Below are 17,933 nucleotides of genomic sequence, written 5' to 3' on the forward strand. Positions count from 1 at the left end.
ACATTGTCCAACTCCACCAAAAGTTAGCTCTAAAACGTTTCTTAGAAAATTTCCATATTTTAAAGATTTTAATGTTACAAACCTAGAAAGTTTTTACTTTAAAAATATGAATAAGACAGGCATGACAAACACTAAACAAATTTATTCTGCGACCTTTTATGCTCAATTGTCCACCTTAGGCTTTGACTTTTGGAAAGACAATATTGAGACAAAAACTGTTTGGGGCACAAAAGACTGGCAGGTACAAGGTTTAGAAGCATTGTTCAGAGCCTGCATCATCCCCGAACAAATGATGTTCCTAAATGACACTGTTCAACAGACATCTTGTCTTGGTATTGCTAAGATAAAAGATTTAAACAAACCGTCCATACCTAAGCCCACACCTGATAGTAATTTAACTTCAGATGAGGAGGTAGACGTAAATTATATTTTACAACAGAACAGAACAAATCCTGAATGGAAGAAATGGTTAATCTGGCCCTCAGACACAAATAACTGTCAAGATAGATTCCTGAACTAGACACAAGGGTTTACAGTAACTCGGCCAGATCCAAGATATATCCAAAGACAACATCCAGGGATAATAACAACTTATAGTGTAGGAAAACTATGCCTTGCGTGGATACAGAGATCCACACTTCCAGACATAAAACAATACTTATCTTTGCTTAAAGATGGCGTTGATTTACGAGAATTCTTACTGGGACCTCGTAATCCACGTCATAAACGTTTCATATTCACCGGTATATACGCTGCATACAATAAAGCATGGAAAGTCACGCAAATTGAAACAGTTGAAAGAATACGAGAAATTGATTGTATTAATCCAGAGAAATCACTCTCTGTCGTTGACAATAGGATAACAACTCTGTCGTCCAGAATATATTCTTTGGACAGCATTGTATCCTCTGCCATAGATATAATGGAACAGGACTTGCTGATGTTACAACATGGCCAGTCTCAATTACGTTCTATAGTACTGTTAGGCTGGACGTTACAAAACCTTTGATCTGGCTATGTGCCCTGGCGTTTAATCAACACTACATCATTGTTTAACCTTACAGATAAACAAATCTCATTGGCACAGAGGGGAGCAGACTATACAGTGCTGAACATAGAAAAACTGGAGAGATTCCCATTAACCGTTTCTGGGAAACCATCAGTTGAATGGATAATACATGGCACCAGCACGATACCAGTGACGACTTTCCAGTTTCAGTATTGCTTAAAACACATACCAGCAGGCCTGTATGAAAGGTTGGGTAAAGAATACATTAAGTTGACCTGGGATTTACCATACACACACAAATGTTGGAGTGGGTCTAAGGAAGTATTTCTTAGTGGTAAAAATTGTGAAAACTCACTAAGCGGTACACTATTGTGTCAAGGTATTAATTTTCCGATAACCTTTCTTGCCACCTGCAAGGTAGGCCGACAGCGGTGATAGATCCAATTTTCAGGCAGCTTTCCAATGGTAGCTACATTATGGTAAATGATCACAGCTGTTGTGGAATGATGCCAGGAATAAGCTATCTTGTTACTGTGTCAGCCAGGGTCACTTGCTGTATGCAGATATTGTTTCCTAAAACCAAGACAGACGGGGAGTCGCCACTATGGCCTTCACTGAACATCTCTTCTATACGAATTGATACTTTAAGCAGAATGAAAGCCATTCTTTTGCAAAAAACTGTGCCCCTGACCTCGTCCAAAGAGACTAATGATCTGCAAGTTGCAAGGACTTCTGCAGCTATACATGTATTATTATCAACAAACTGCCCAGTACATATCGCAGAAATGTTAGGTCGTATCTTTAACATGTCTGATACCGGTGGTATTGCACATGTATGTAAGACGATTTTTTCGGGACTGTTAGCATCCTTTGAAGCAGTCCTGGGCATTTTTCCTAACTTCATCCACTCTGTGTTCGGCTGACTGCCTCTCATTTTGGGACTCGTAGCAGGGATCTTATTTTTATTCCTCCTGCTCCGTTATGGCACATCTGGCCACCAGTGATACCCAATCCAGCATGGAAAATGCGCTGCGGGCTATGAGGTAACGTTACAGAATAACACAGATCCTTGGCTTGGCTCATTTGAGAGATCTCATTCCACATGGTTCCTGTCATTCAGACCAATCTGGCAAAATTGCATCTTACCTGCTCTACGATGCCTGCTTTGTGGAGAGGAATGCGTGTTAGATGTCTAACACTACCATTGGTTATGCCAACCGATGCTGACGCATTACTGGATCCGGTAATGGCTCATGTGTTGTGTTGCCCCCAGCGACTTAAAGTAAAACTATTCTTAGAGAACAAGAATTTCTTGAACACTTCCTAGAAACAATATTAGCCTAATCCACAAACCAAAACAGTTTGTATATTCTGCTATGGGATGGTCTCGACCTTTTTTTATTTTTACCAAGAGCCATTTCATAAATTCAATTTTCGTTATTCATTCAGTTAGCATTGCTAATATCATATCATATGCTTACAATGAAATCATTGCCTTTAAATGTGTACTGTACAAAATGCTCAATTTTTCGTGTGCAACCATTTCAAATGCATTTTATATGATTTTTTGGGGAGTTGTAAACTCATTCTCTATATTATATGTTTTAGTTTGAACTTAGATGAATATGATAACGTGGGGAGTGGGTGTTATGTATTATTTTAGGACCCTATTGTAAGTTTCCCGATTCATGCCCTCATATAGGTATAAATCACCACATCCTTATATAGGCATAGAAATCATAACCATATTTAGGCATAGCTCATGCAGTCCAAATACAGCAGGGCTACTTCCACTAGTTCCGAAAATCCACAACAATTTCTTGGAAAACTCAGCTTCAGCAGATAGGGACTTCCCCTTGCTTGAATATTGATTTGTCCAAGAACTCATGGAGTTTTCAAAGAACTGAGACTCTTTGATGACGTTATTATGTCCAACTGTATGTCAAACTCGGTACCTTCACAGTATGAATATGCCCACACTCTGTGGTTCTGAAATTCTGGACCCTACTGTCATCCCAGTATCGAGATCCAATGCCCGTGCCACAAAATATCAACATCCCATGACGAATTTGGTGTCAACGGACCGGTAATGATTATGACATCATCCCTGTATATTTGCGTCATGATCGAGGAATGCCAACACCCCTAAATCGTAGTTTCCGTTCCGACCCCTCAGACTCCATTTTGTAGACGGCATCCATCTTGTGTCTTGCCCTCATGATAAGTCAATTGAGTAAGGTCGAGCTTGATCTAAAAGGACACGTCCACCTCTCCCTGACTCCCCCCTGACCTGTCCCAACTGACTCCCTTGCCTCCAGCCAAACCTGTTTGGGCAGCTCCTCGCCCAGTGGCCGAATACGATAGCATCAATGCATAACATACCACAAACCATTCACCGCGTACAGATCATGTTTTCTACACACACACACACTTGTCCGCGTTCCTTGTTTATGGCCAGTTTTATGACTAGGAGGTGCCCTTCTTTATTGGGGTTTCATCGATATCTGATGGGAGTTCCGGGACTGGCTGGGTAATCTATCACGAACGGGACGTCCAAAATATGGGCTTGCCTACATGACTTCGCTCTTTGTATTGTTGTAGAAATATGTGTACAGCCATATCATAAACTCAAGAATTCTTGCTTGCAGCTATTATTTCTGTATATAAGGAGAAGGCTTGTTCTGTAAAAACGAACAGTCTCCTGAGAACACACGATCCGCGTTGTCGTGCTTCTAGGACACATGTTACTTGGTAGCTGGCAATAAAACTTGATCTCTGACTGCGACTAGAAGACTCCATGTTTCTGTGGTCCGGAACAAGGGAGAACTCAAAGGTCTTCGGGTGTTATCCCCTGGCACCACCGGGTTCCTAAAAACCCGGGACCTCAGTTGGTGCCCAACTCGGGGCGGTATCAAGCGGTGACGGTCCAAGCCAGATGTTCGTGAGGAGCTTCGTGTGAAAATTCCAGAGGACGGCCAGCCACTTCAGCGACCCCTGTATGTCGACGTGGTTCCGAAGGTCTTTGCTGCGAGGTTCCCCGCGTCCCGACGGCTACGAAGGACTGCTGCCCTGACTATCGCCTTGTTTTGGACCCAGTGATCCTTGGTAGAGTGAAACGATAGACGAGTCTTCTAGCGACGTCACCGATCTTCAAATACTTCAGTTAAGTATAAGTGGAGCGTCTCCCAGTCCTTAGTTTGATCCTTAGTTTTTGGTATCCTTGAGATACGCTTTGATTTGGTACTTGCAAGCCCCAAAGCCGAAGGACTCGTGTTTTCACGAGAAATATCGTAATCGATAATCCTTTGAAGTTTGAAGCTAAACGAGTGAGCAAAGATGCCTTGCTTTAGCGGACTTGGAAACTTGTTTTGTCTTGGTTGTAGTAAGGACTCCCGATTAGAGGATTCTTGTCCGGTTCCTCCGATTGGAACTCCTACATATGAGCTCTATGTGAAGCATGGCGTAGGTCCTATCACATATAATGAAGTGTGGATAAAATACACCCGCAAGGATGGTGTTTTAAAGTGGCCCCAATATGGTAGTTTTGACCCAGAAATCTTAGACAACCTAGAGGTCAAATTGTTCAAGAAAAAAGCCCGGCCGGCGATGTTTGACTCTTTTCGCTTATGGCGCAAAGAAGCCAAACAGAAAGAAATAAAATTAGCAAGAAGGAATAAAAGAGGTATGTCAATGGTGCAAGCTGCCGTTGCATACAGGGATAACGAGGAAGAGCAAGAAAGCGAACAAATACTTAGGAGCAAGAAACTAGCAGTAGATAAATGCTACCCGATGTTATCAAATGAGGGACGAGGTCAAGAGGAAAGATCCGAGAAAGATCCGTTAATGTTCCAATTATTGAGCTCACCTCCACCGTATGCGTTAGACGCTACCGCACCACCAAAGCATTTTACTATACCGCGCCCCGGCGCACGTAACCCAGCTCTTGCACGAACGCCAGCTCCTCTTCAGCTGGTTTCTACTTCTCCGGCGCAGCCTTCTCAAGGGCCGCCATCTTTGCTACATACTCCATCTACTTCTACCACTTTGCCTACAGCTCCAACTGTTCCCTATGATACTACGTCTGCCACTGTTTCAGCTTCCTCTGCTATGGCCTCGATTTCTTCTTCGCCTCAGCCTGTCTTTTCTGTTGCATTTGCCCCTCCGCAAGCTTCTCCTTCTATTAGACAAAGAGTGACAGGTACCGTCACTGGTCTGCTTTCACCTTTCTTCGGGTCGCCTAAAACGACCCCTAAAACAGAAGATAGACAGTTACGTAGTCAACTGCCTGATTACGAGGAAAGAAAAGTGCTGAATGAACTAGCACGCCAATGGATTGCGGATACTGTTAGATATGATGTTCAGTCTGTTATGGAAGTTTTCCGTCAATGGAATGCACCCACTCAGAGATACGTATTCGAAGAGATGTGTGTATATCTGCGAAGATTTGGAGACGAATGATCCCAAATACACAATGGACGAACTATGGCGTACGCGTTTTAAGTTCCATGAAGGTATGATTACAGGTGCAGATGTTGAGAAAGCGATAGAGTTGTTGTTCTCTTATAGGAGTAAGGGAAACGTCTCTAGATCATTGTACCAAGACGACGTATCAGGTAGGAAAAGAGCGAGACAGTACCCCATGAGAGAGGTTCCTCCGGTTTGGAGGGAAGGCGATGCGAATGTAGTACCGCCAATTCTGCCACATTTCCAGCGTGTATGGGTACATGTCCCCTGGAAAAGATCAGAAGTTTTAGCGCTCAAGCAGACACTACCTGATCCCCGTAAAAACCCGACTGGGTATTATAAGGAGTTATCGCAGACTGCAAACTCATGCATAATGAATTTAGCAGATGTAGACATGTTGTTTGGGAATGTTGTCCCACATCCTTTATGGAGTAAAATTCGTCATACGGACCATGACCAAGAACTAGGTGATTCATGGGCTAATATTACCGCTATAGATGCTAGACAAATTGGTGGTTCTAAACCTGAGCCGTTAATAGCCGAACTTCCCGGTAGAATTATCACGTACATGAAAACATTAATGCCTGAGTTACGGGTAAACTGGGACAAGCTATCTGCGTGCAAGCAGAAGATGGATGAGAATGTGTCTGACTTTTTCACGAGATTTGAGGAGACTTTCACCGATCATAGTGGTCAAGATATGGCTACCGAGGGTGGTCAAAGATTGTTTGTAGACAAATTCGTACATAATTTGCTTCCTGGACTGTGTACTAAACTAAAAGATTCAGAGAGTGCTTGGGCTGTCTCTACGTCAGCGCAGATTTTAGCTACAGCCCAGTACTATGAAAATAGGCGCAAAGACGAGCTAGATAAGGTAGACAAAAAGACTAAAGATTTGAAAACTAAGGTTCTTCTCCAGCAGGCCTATCAGCCTCGCACGGCTAGTCAGCCCAATTATCAACCACAACAGCAGTATTCGAGAAACGCGCAAGGAAACGAGTTTTCCCATCAGCATCTTCCGTATGGCCCGAATCAATGTGCGTATTGCAAGGAAGAGGGTCATTTTAAAGGTAATTGTCAGGCTCTTGCGCGACGTTTAAACAGTGTTTCAGGTATAAGGGGTAGAGGTGTTCAAAATGTTCATAAGGGTAGGGGCCGTGGAAATTTCTCCCAGAACACAGCTTCTTTTCCGCCTCAGAATTCGATGAACAGCTTTGAACAACAGAATAATGCATCGTCTAGGTCAGCTCAGTACTATGCTGACGACTATTACACCGAACACGAAAATGAGGGTAATGATTGCTAGGACAGCCATGGACAAAGAAAGGGAGTCGTTTCAGTTCCAGTAGATCAGAATGGACCTTATGTCGAGGTGATTGCCTCAGGAGTGTCAGAGCCATTTCTGCTGGATACTGGTGCTACAAAAAGTTCTATTATGCACTCAAAACTTCCTGGCGCACCTTTGTCTGGTGAAATGAATGTCTCAGTAGGTTTCTCTGGCGCCCCTGTTAGAAACCCGATCTCTAGTCCCATGTCCCTTTCTGTTGGCCCATGCGAATTAGAAGCACCCCTCATTTTGACAACAGGTTGCGGTGAAAATTTGTTAGGTTTGGATTTACTAAAGAGATTGTATGCGACTTTGTACTGTTCTCCCTTGGGAGTACAGCTTACTTTAGGTAAGAAAGTCATTTCTCCAATGTATGTGTCAAAAGAAAATATTGCAACTGAATTGTCGTGTCTTCCTGATGTACTCTGGGCTAATGGTTCTAATGATGTAGGTCGTTTGGAGATAGCACCGTATGTCATAACATTGAAAGACAACGTTAGGTTGCCACGTATTCCCCAATATAAAATATCTAGCGAATGTGAAAAGGCGTTATTGACGATTGTTTATGACCTGATTGATAAAGATGTCATCGAAGAAACAACAGGAAATGTTTGTAACAGTCCAGTTTTACCGGTCTTAAAGCGTACCGATCCTTCACAGCCCCCTGTGTACAGGTTCGTGATCGACCTCAGAGAAGTGAACAAGGTAGTTATCCCACAGTTTCCAGTTGTCCCGACATTACTGCCTTGTTGACGATGGTTCCAGCTTCAGCAAATTGGTTCTCGGTGATCGACCTGAAGAACGCTTTCTTCAGCATCCCGATTGCTGAGGAGAGTAGAGATATTTTTGGATTCAATTTAGGAGGACGAAGCTTCCCCTTCAAGTGCGCTCCTCAAGGCTACTGCGAAAGCCCATCAATATTCAGTCAGGCCCAGAAAACACAACTGGACATAATTGTTCTACCAGATGGGTCAACTCTGATTCAGTATGTAGACGATCTGCTGATCGCTGCAGACACTGAAGAGATTTGCAAGAAAGCTACGTTATCATTATTACGTCACTTATGTGACATGAAGCACAAAGTCTCTCGCTCCAAACTACAATTTTGTCGACAAGAAGTTACCTACCTAGGTCACATCTTGTCGAAGGAGGGAAGGAGACTGACACCAGAAAGAATACAGGCAATAGCAGAGCTGAGTGCCCCAAGGACACAGAGAGAGGTTCGAGCCTTCTTGGGCATTACATCGTACTGTAGACAATGGATACCGAATTTCTCACTACTAGCTAAACCCTTACTGGCACTACTCTGTAAAGACACGCCCAATCCTATGCCCTGGTCTGAAGATTGTCAGACGAGTTTCCACGAGTTGCGTGATGCATTGTGTTCGGCTCCTGTGTTGGGAAACCCCAACTACAGTAAGCCTTTTACATTATACGTCCATGAGAAGGAAGGTTGTGCATTATCATTCCTAACACAACACTTTGGGGACAAACAGCGCCCATGCGCGTATTTTTCGGCAACTCTAGATCCTGTGGCTAAAGCCCTACCAAGTTGTCTGAGGGCTACCGCCGCAGCAGCTGTCTGCATTCGACAGTCCGCTGGATTAGTCATGAATAATACTCTGATCGTTATGGTCCCGCATGCAGTAGACATTTTGCTAAACAGGACGAAGACACAACATCTTACTAGCGCTCGACTATCCAGTTACGAACTTACACTGTTAGCAAGTCACATCCACATAAAGAGGTGTGATACACTCAACCCCGCTACGCTACTACCCATCCCGACAGAAACAGAAGAGATTGATAAACATGACTGCTGCTTTAGGACAGAAGAAGAGACAAAAGGGAGAGTAGACTTACAGGACACTCCCCTTCCTGAATGCAATGATACTTTATGGGTTGATGGTTCATGTTTCAAGTTGCCAAATGGTGATACGACTGCAGCCTATGCCGTAACAACATTACACACCATTATAGAGACCGCGCGCATTTCCCACAATTCTGCACAAGCTGCAGAGATAATTGCACTTACAAGAGCATGTGTGTTGGCGAAAGGAAAGCGAGTGAATGTGTACACTGACAGCCAATACGCCTTTGGTGTGGCTCACAGTTTTGGGAGATTGTGGCGTGAACGTGGATTCCTGACGTCACATGGTGCAAAGATACAGCATGGTCAGCTAGTTAATGAGCTCCTCGAGTCACTGACCTTGCCACTACAAGTTGCCATTGTGAAATGCAGTGCACACAAAAAGATTCAAGACGATGTTGGCCGCGGGAATGCATTTGCAGACGAGGTTGCGAAAGAGACTGCAAGGAACACAATGAGTCGGATGTATGTTGTAGGTCCCGCTAGATGGATTACTGATGTGGGAATGTGTGAGGACACCATCGAAAGCGTGAAATCTATACAAGCCGAGGCAACTGAGAAAGAGGTGAATGAATGGAGAGAAAGTAAGGGTAGGTTAGATGCGAATGGTTGTTGGGTCGAATTGTCAGAACACCAGCGATGGCTATTACCTAACACCTATGTACTTGCAGTAGTAACAATGGCTCATGGATTTGCGCACATCAGTTCGAAAGGAATATGTAAGCTATTGGCCCCAGTATGGCAGAATAGCAATATCCCAAAATATGCAGAGAACGTGGTCAGAAAATGTATGGTGTGTTTGAAGCATAATTCCGGTAAGGGAACCCCAACTCCAGCTGGTCATTTTGCGCCTCCAACGTATCCGTTCGAGGTTTTTTAGCTCGATTTCATCCACATGGAGAGGTGCAACAATCTGAAGTATGTGCTCGTTGTTGTTTGCGCTTTTTCAAGGTGGGTGGAAGCATACCCCCTTAAGGACAATACCGCCTTGTCAACTGCCAAAACCCTTGTCAAAGAATTCTTCCCTAGATTCGGCATGCCTAGAATGATCTGGAGTGATAATGGAAGTGAATTCGTAGGACGTGTGATGAGGAGAGTGTGTGGAGGCCAAGGCATACGCCAAAAGTTCCACGCTGCAAACCACCCCCAATCAGCTGGATTAGTGGAGTGCTACAATGGCACATTGAAACTCAAACTAGCCAATGTCCAAGCCAGCACAGGTCTTAAATGGCCTGACGCCTTGCCTCTAGCACTCCTGTCGACCAGAATGACCGTCCATTCTAGATTAGGACTTAGCCCCCATGAAATAGTGTTTGGCTGCCCAGCCAACGTCTGGGGCGTGCCAAGGCCAAAGAAACTCAGCGAAATAGAACACCCCGTACTGCTTGACTATTTGTGCGAATTGACAACTAAATTGCGTGTTTTACACCAACAGGTTCACAGTTCCTCTCCGCCAGCCTCTGATGATCCAGGTCACTCCATCGAACCCGGCACTTGGGTTCTGGTGCGGAATTTTCGGCGCACAAACAACAAACAACCCAGGTGGACCGGACCGTACCTTGTGCTTCTTTCCACGAGATCAGCCGTTCGGGTGGAAGGAAAGAAAAGTTGGATACACGGGACCCACTGCAAACGGGTCCCTGTGCCCCTTCCATATGACCGGTGGGTCAACGAAGGAATTGCCGACTCCGAGACAGAATCCATACCTCGCTTCATCCCTATCAGCGATGCATGTTTAAAAGAAACTGGTACCGAAAAGGAGAGTGATCATATTTTACAAGGACTTGTGCCACCGTCAATGCAGTTGGACACTTCAGAACCTAAGACATTGTTTGAAGACCACACCGTACCTGGGAAACAACAATATAATCTAAGGTCAAGACAAAGAGACTAATAAAAAGCAAATTAATGTGATTTCCCTTCCCCCAAGAACTATTTTTGATTTTTCAGCTCTCTCACTCTCAGGGAACTTGCTCATTTTTGATTTTCGAACCGCCATCCGGTTCTGCTGCTAGGGTCGCGGTTGAAGTCTGGGGAGTGCAGCTGGGGACGTTTAGGTCAACGGTTCTGGTTGGTCCAAGGGAGTTACCCCGGACTGAACAGAGTGCACTCCCTGGCAGAATCAATCTACCACCGCGGGCAGCAACTAGAGGATGGAGTTTCCTAGGGTAAAGAGACCTACCAGATTCACAAACATTGAAAGACAACTATGCACTGTACTGGCCAAAAGAAGGTTTTTGATAACATGTATTTTAATGTTGTGTAGCATAACGATGTTTTTGACTGGTTATACTCTATTCGTATTCCAAGTTACTTTTTCAAATGACACCCGGCCACCACCTCCTCCTACTATTTCTCCACACTACTTTCACCCTCTACCTGAACACGAGTCTGCCAGAAGACTCGAATTTGTAAACAACTCATTTATTCAACTCCTACACCAACACCAGTCCATAATGAACACATCGAACTGTTGGATATGTGGACTCATGCCACACACAACGGATAAGGGTATCCCATACTTCATCCTGCCATTCAGTTATTATGGTTCTCTGTGGGCTTTCCAGACCATGTTCCTGTTCGCCCTAGAACCATACCCAACCCGTTCCATTGAAAGCGATTCCAACAACAAGGCACTAGTGGCAGGGATAAGAAATATGAGTAGGGAGTTCGACACATATCAAACGATCCCCAAAGATGAACTCACTCCATACAGTCATTGGAACATAACTAAGAATGGGATTTCCCTGAGTAAGGGACAGACAGCAAAGAAATCCCGCCTAGTTTGGATAGTACCCCACCGAGGTCACTTATGTTTACAAGGTATCGGTAGGGATCCCAAAGCACAATTAGGAAAGAGCATATGCACGGAAACATATGTGTTCGCTTCCCGAACTTCCCCTATACTCTTAGCAGCCAAAGGCACGTATTTCGTCTGCCACGACCAAGCCTATACATGGTTGCCCCCTGACTTCTCAGGCACGTGTTTCATCTCATTTCTGCTGCCTCCCACCTACACGGCCAGAGCAGATTACCATCGGTCAAGGACAGCTAGAGGTGTCGTGAGTAAAGACGACACCGCGGGTCAGGAATTTGCAGACTTCGCAAAGGGTTTTTTGCCATTTTGGGGGCCTATGGTGAACAGCAGGAATATTCGCCAGTTATCGAGGATAGTTGAATCCGCCGTGATTACAACGGTCGGAGCCCTTGACAACTTGACAACCGAGCTTCAGTCGGATCGACTTATGACCCTTCAGAACCGAGTTGCCCTAGATATCATACTCGCCGATCGTGGTGGTGTATGCAGAGTGATCCAATCTAGTTGCTGTATTTTCATCCCTGATAATGCACCGACAGTGTACCAGGCCATCTCCAAACTACACGAAATATCTGGTTCCCTTCACGTGGAAAAAGGAGATTGGTCCCTTCTAGGGTGGTTCTGGGGCCTGATCACTGCCTGGGGATGGAAAACACTGATCTTCGTTGGGATGATCTTAGCGCTTCTGTTTATGTTCTGCCTGTGTGTACAGTGCGCTCCTGCACTATGTGGCCTCTGTGCTACCCCATGTGTAAGGAAGCCTGTGTCACGGGACGAACTGAGCAACAGAATGATGCTACAGCAACATCTCCACGAATTCATTAATACAGATTTGGACTCAGATTAACATGAGTTATTGCCTTATATGAGGGCAAAAGGAGGGTCTGTGGTTCTGAAATTCTGGACCCTACTGTCATCCAAGTATCGAGATCCAATGCCCGTGCCACAAAATATCAAGATCCCATGACGAATTTGGTGTCAACGGACCGGTAATGATTATGACATCATCCCTGTATATTTGCGTCATGATCGAGGAATGCCAACACCCCTAAATCGTAGTTTCCGTTCCGACCCCTCAGACTCCATTTTGTAAACGGCATCCATCTTGTGTCTTGCCCTCATGATAAGTCAATTGAGTAAGGTCGAGCTTGATCTAAAAGGACACGTCCACCTCTCCCTGACTCCCCCCTGACCTGTCCCAACTGACTCCCTTGCCTCCAGCCAAACCTGTTTGGGCAGCTCCTCGCCCAGTGGCCGAATACGATAGCATCAATGCATAACATACCACAAACCATTCACCGCGTACAGATCATGTTTTCTACACACACACACACCTGTCCGCGTTCCTTGTTTATGGCCAGTTTTATGACTAGGAGGTGCCCTTCTTTATTGGGGTTTCATCGATATCTGATGGGAGTTCCGGGACTGGCTGGGTAATCAATCACGAACGGGACGTCCAAAATATGGGCTTGCCTACATGACTTCGCTCTTTGTATTGTTGTAGAAATATGTGTACAGCCATATCATAAACTCAAGAATTCTTGCTTGCAGCTATTATTTCTGTATATAAGGAGAAGGCTTGTTCTGTAAAAACGAACAGTCTCCTGAGAACACACGATCCGCGTTGTCGTGCTTCTAGGACACATGTTACTTGGTAGCTGCCAATAAAACTTGATCTCTGACTGCGACTAGAAGACTCCGTGTTTCTGTGGTCCGGAACAAGGGAGAACTCAGAGGTCTGCGGGTGTTATCCCCTGGCACCACCGGGTTCTTAAAAACCCGGCACCTCAACTCGCCCAAGCAAACACACGGTGATTTGGAGCAGTTCGACTATCTACTTGCCCGACGCGCCCTGCAAGTGCCGAAGGAAGCCGAACCTCCAGCAGACGCACTGAGAGAGACGCGGTCTTTTCTCCTGCCGAGAAATCCAGCTCCAGTGTTTCCAAGCTACCCTTGCGGGTTGTTGGGAAATCGAGTCCCGAGACTGACCTTCTTCATTCTAAACTAAGGTACGGAGCTGATTAGACCCTTAGAGAAATCTTGGGCAGATTCTTGGCAAAAGAATACTACATTTATGCTACACCTCACTTACTTCTTCCCTCGTACTAAGCTTAGGTTAGGTACATCGGGGTAGGCGTATTTTAGAAGCACCAGTTGAGTACTTTTTAGCTTTGTTATTAATGTATGTTTTTATCTATGGTTTAGGAACCATACAATGCTCTTACAGTATTATTTTATTCTACTCTTTATACTGTATGCATTATATTTTACAACCAGTTTTATGTTTGTAGCAGTTCATTTCTTATGCTTGAGAAAGAAGACTGTTCAATAAAACCTTTTTATTGAAAACGCCCGTCTCTCTATTTCTCTGCACCTCTGGTAAAACGAAGCATGCACGATTGACTAAGTGAAATATCTATCTATAGTTTCCATGACTCTGAAGATACGTTTTATCTTGGGTAAACAAAGTTGTCATGTTTATGCGGTTGTCAGAGACTAATCCCTTCTTGTGAATTCAAGAACGTTTTTAGTGACCTCTGAGCTAGCTGGCACACACAATTAAGTCTAGTATTTTCGTTAGAGACCTAGTCGACCTCAGTCCTACGTCTAATCTATAGGATATACTATTCCAATGCGCAGAGCCTATTGGGAATAGAGGAACTACATTACAGAAGGACTTGTTCTAAGAGTGAAATACTGCTAATTGTGTTTGGCCTATCTCTCCCATAGGGTAACATGGGGATTGCCTTGAAATATCTTTTTAAGTGTAAGTTCCCACTAAGAGCAGATAGAGATTTGGAGTTTGGGGTCTCTGAACTCGCAATTTAAAAATACATCTTTTGGTGAAGTTGGTTTTTACATTGTGCATTTGAAGATGCCACTTTTAGAAAGTAGGTATTTTCTTGCTTAACCATTCTGTGCGTCTGACTGACAGTTTGGCTCTTGTGCATTCACTCTAGACAGTCGAACAAAGGGAGCTGAGGTGTCCCCTGTATATCCAGATGGCCTATTACCAGGTGATGGGCCTTCCTGAGCTAGAGTGTTGGGAGGAGTGGTCGCTGACACCTATATAGGGCTGTGCCTGTCCTCACATAAAGCTGTCTCAGCTCCCCCTGTAGTGTGTCTGGAGCCAGGTCAGGGAGAGGCTGGGTCTTGTGCACAAGTTTGCATACTTCAAAGGCAGAAAGGGGTATAGGTATTGAGCCTCTAACACCCCAAAATCAGACCACATCTGGACTGAGGACATCCTGCCATGAAGAAGGGAGGGATGCTGTAGAAGGGACTGTCACTTTCACTGTTGCTTTGATGACCCTGTTGTCTCAGGGCCATCTGTGTGTACCTGGGCTCTTCTGCTGAAAGCCTGACTTACCAAAGTGGTGCCAAATCCAGTTTCTGGGCCCTTGGAAGTGCAATTTGGTAATCTTAAGGAGAAAATCCACCCATTACCTCCCAGAGCCTGTTTTACCCACGCATCGCTGCAAAAGATTGATACGTCACCGCTGCCTGCTCCGAACCATGGTTCCCATTTGACTCATCAACCCCGGATTTCACCACATACCCCATCTTGCCATTGCAGCACATTAGAAAAATGTTGCAGGGTGACGTTGACGTGGAACCAATGCATCACCTTCCCTGCATAGTGGGAAACTGATGCATCGCTTTGCTCATCTGGCACGTTACCTCCCCTGCGCCTCACAACATCTCGCCATCTTTGAGTTTTGACCCATTTAAAGTGGTTTGTGCTAAAACAACTGCATCCATTAATTTCTATGCATCGAGCTGTAGTGAGCTTTTGGCCTTCGGCACATACAAAATAGAAGCCACATGAGATAATATACCATCTGACACTAAACAGGAAGTTACTCCTTTCCTAAATCCTAGTTCACTTGGTCCTTCTTTTTCATAATTTAAGAGCAGCAATCATATTGGATAATTAAATCTCTCAGACTCACAAACTACTTTCTGTACACCATCCCAGCACAAAGTTTCAAATCCAGTTTCCACTTTCATGACAATGCAGGGCACGTATTTATCAATAAAGCCTTCCACAAGCCTTTTTTTACAACTCTCTCTAAAGTGATCAAATCACTCATATCCTAAAAATCTGAACCCAAGCAACTTCACCAAAAACATGCTGATCACAAACCTACCATTGCTCAGCAAAGCCACTGATCACTGTATCTCCATACAACTGACCACATTGTTAAACACAAAAACAATCTTCTCACTCCTTATCACTCCAGTTTTGGACCAAGATTTTCCACAGACACACTACCCTCCTTGTAGTACTTCTTCAACCTTAAGTCCATAATATAAACATTTCCCATCTGGATTAGAGCAATGTTGTTCTTGTGTAGGTTCCTCAGTTCCCGCTCTCTCCAATGTAAATGATTCAACACTGCAGTTCAGCATTGGGGACTTACAAAAGCACAATGCTACTGAGTAACTTTCCATCAGACTAAATGATAATGTAATGGTTGCAACAATCTTTCAAACACTATCACTACTGGGAGGAAAAAACAGCACATTGTCTGGAAGTTCACACAATGAATGTCTTTCTCTCTCAACTCTCAAAAAAAATTAGGTGAAAATAGCTCTCCACGGGGCTTTCCTGACTGAGTACCTGCATGCTAACATGGCAAGGATGGGATTAATAGTAACAGGAGTTTCCTGGAGGGCGTCACCTTTCATAAAGAATGGGCACATATTCTTTGAAAATTTACACAGGAACTCCTAATTCTAACTATAAACACATAAAAGAGATTATCTGAGGCATTGTTGAACAGAATCCAGATTGCAGAAAGTACACAAGAAGCTATGGTTCAGCTATCTGATTTTGAAAAACGTTTGGAGGAATTCAATTAAGAAACAAATGAAAATAAAGAGCAATTTACATATCAAGAAATTAATAAACTCCAAAAAGATATCAAACCATTCAGCATAGAGAAGATATATCCATAAACAAGGGATAACTTTGACATATCATTGACCACCAAATTATCAAGCTTTAATCAAAGGAAGAAATAGCATTGAATTCTGTTAATAGATTCAAATTATGCCTGATGTTGCAGGACCCAGGCGAGGAGCTGTCATTGGTTAACTTTCTGCACACGTTACATGAGAACCTGGAAGTGATGGTCCGATTTGGCCTATTGGGGGAACTCATGTGGTGCGCCATGAATGTCTTGGGCCCCCCTGCTTTTCATTGTTTACATTATTAACTTGTGTTCCACCTTGGTTAAGGCCATTAGTGATATCAGAGGATTTCCCAAGTTGCTGTAACAGAGCTGCTTTACACAGACCATGAACACCAAGGGATCTTCCTCTGCTGGTGTACTCTTTATTCCCATTATGAGGAATCGAGACCGGTCTGCAAATTATGGTAAATCGCATATAATGGCATGTCAACCAGGGAAGAAAACGATACCCACCCTATGGGTGAAGGGGTCTGTGAATTAGTTTAATTATTTGGGGGTTGTGTTTAGTTGTTCGGGCTCCTGGAAACCGCAGATTAAGCACTCTCGATTTAGGATCAGCAGGGCAGCAGGTGTTCTGTTTAACCTATCCCAGGCAGGAGTTAGCGGGACACTTTCTCCCTTTTTGAATATTTATAACTCTGAATGTACATCAGTGGCAGTTTAAAGAGCTGGGATGTGGGACTATCAGGATGTCACCGCCTTGCAGTCATAGGAAAATCGCATCTGCAGGCAGCTCTTGTGTTTACCACCCACAAGCCCTAATTTTATAGTGCCCTTAGACCTCAACATCCAGTATATTTCTGATAAAGATAAACTAGCACCCCTTTTATAATAGGTCAGCATGTAGTCTAATACGGAGGCTAGTTTGAACAGAGACATTATCTCCGAATGCCTCAATTTGGATAAGGGATTGTCACTCCCCTGGCTGTTTATGTACAAAATAACTTTAAAACACTAAATATACATCTTTTTTTTATGCATCCTGCACTTAAAAATAAAAGCGACACGTAGATGGTAAAGTGCCAATTTCTAGAGTCTTGTCAAGCCCAGAGGCTACATATTGCGTCTAATAAAAGCTTTATCAGAGAATATTTTAACTTTTCGGCACTTCAGGAGCCAGTGCATTACTTTGCAATCCCGCTCTGTAGTTGGGAAAGGGATCATTACTGTTTCGTTTTATGGTTCGTTTTAATGCGAGCATGGTGATGCAGCTGAACTTTTCAAACACTGATGGCTCTTCGGCGTCATCGGTACCAGCTTGTCCTTGTGACAGATTATCTCACCAGAATATAACGCACTTTATGTTTTTTTGTCAATTTTATGACATGTATTTTAGCTTATTTATCACGACTATTTTTAATTTTTAAGCCTTCGCAAGTGCCGTGATGCTTTGTTTTTCCTTCAACTTTTAAATGGCCCTGATGTCTGCTACAGTGTTTGTGCATTTCTTAAAGCAGCGGCCATGT

Source organism: Lissotriton helveticus, chromosome 7 (genome assembly GCF_964261635.1).
Source record: "Lissotriton helveticus chromosome 7, aLisHel1.1, whole genome shotgun sequence".
Classification (NCBI taxonomy): Eukaryota; Metazoa; Chordata; class Amphibia; order Caudata; family Salamandridae; genus Lissotriton; species Lissotriton helveticus.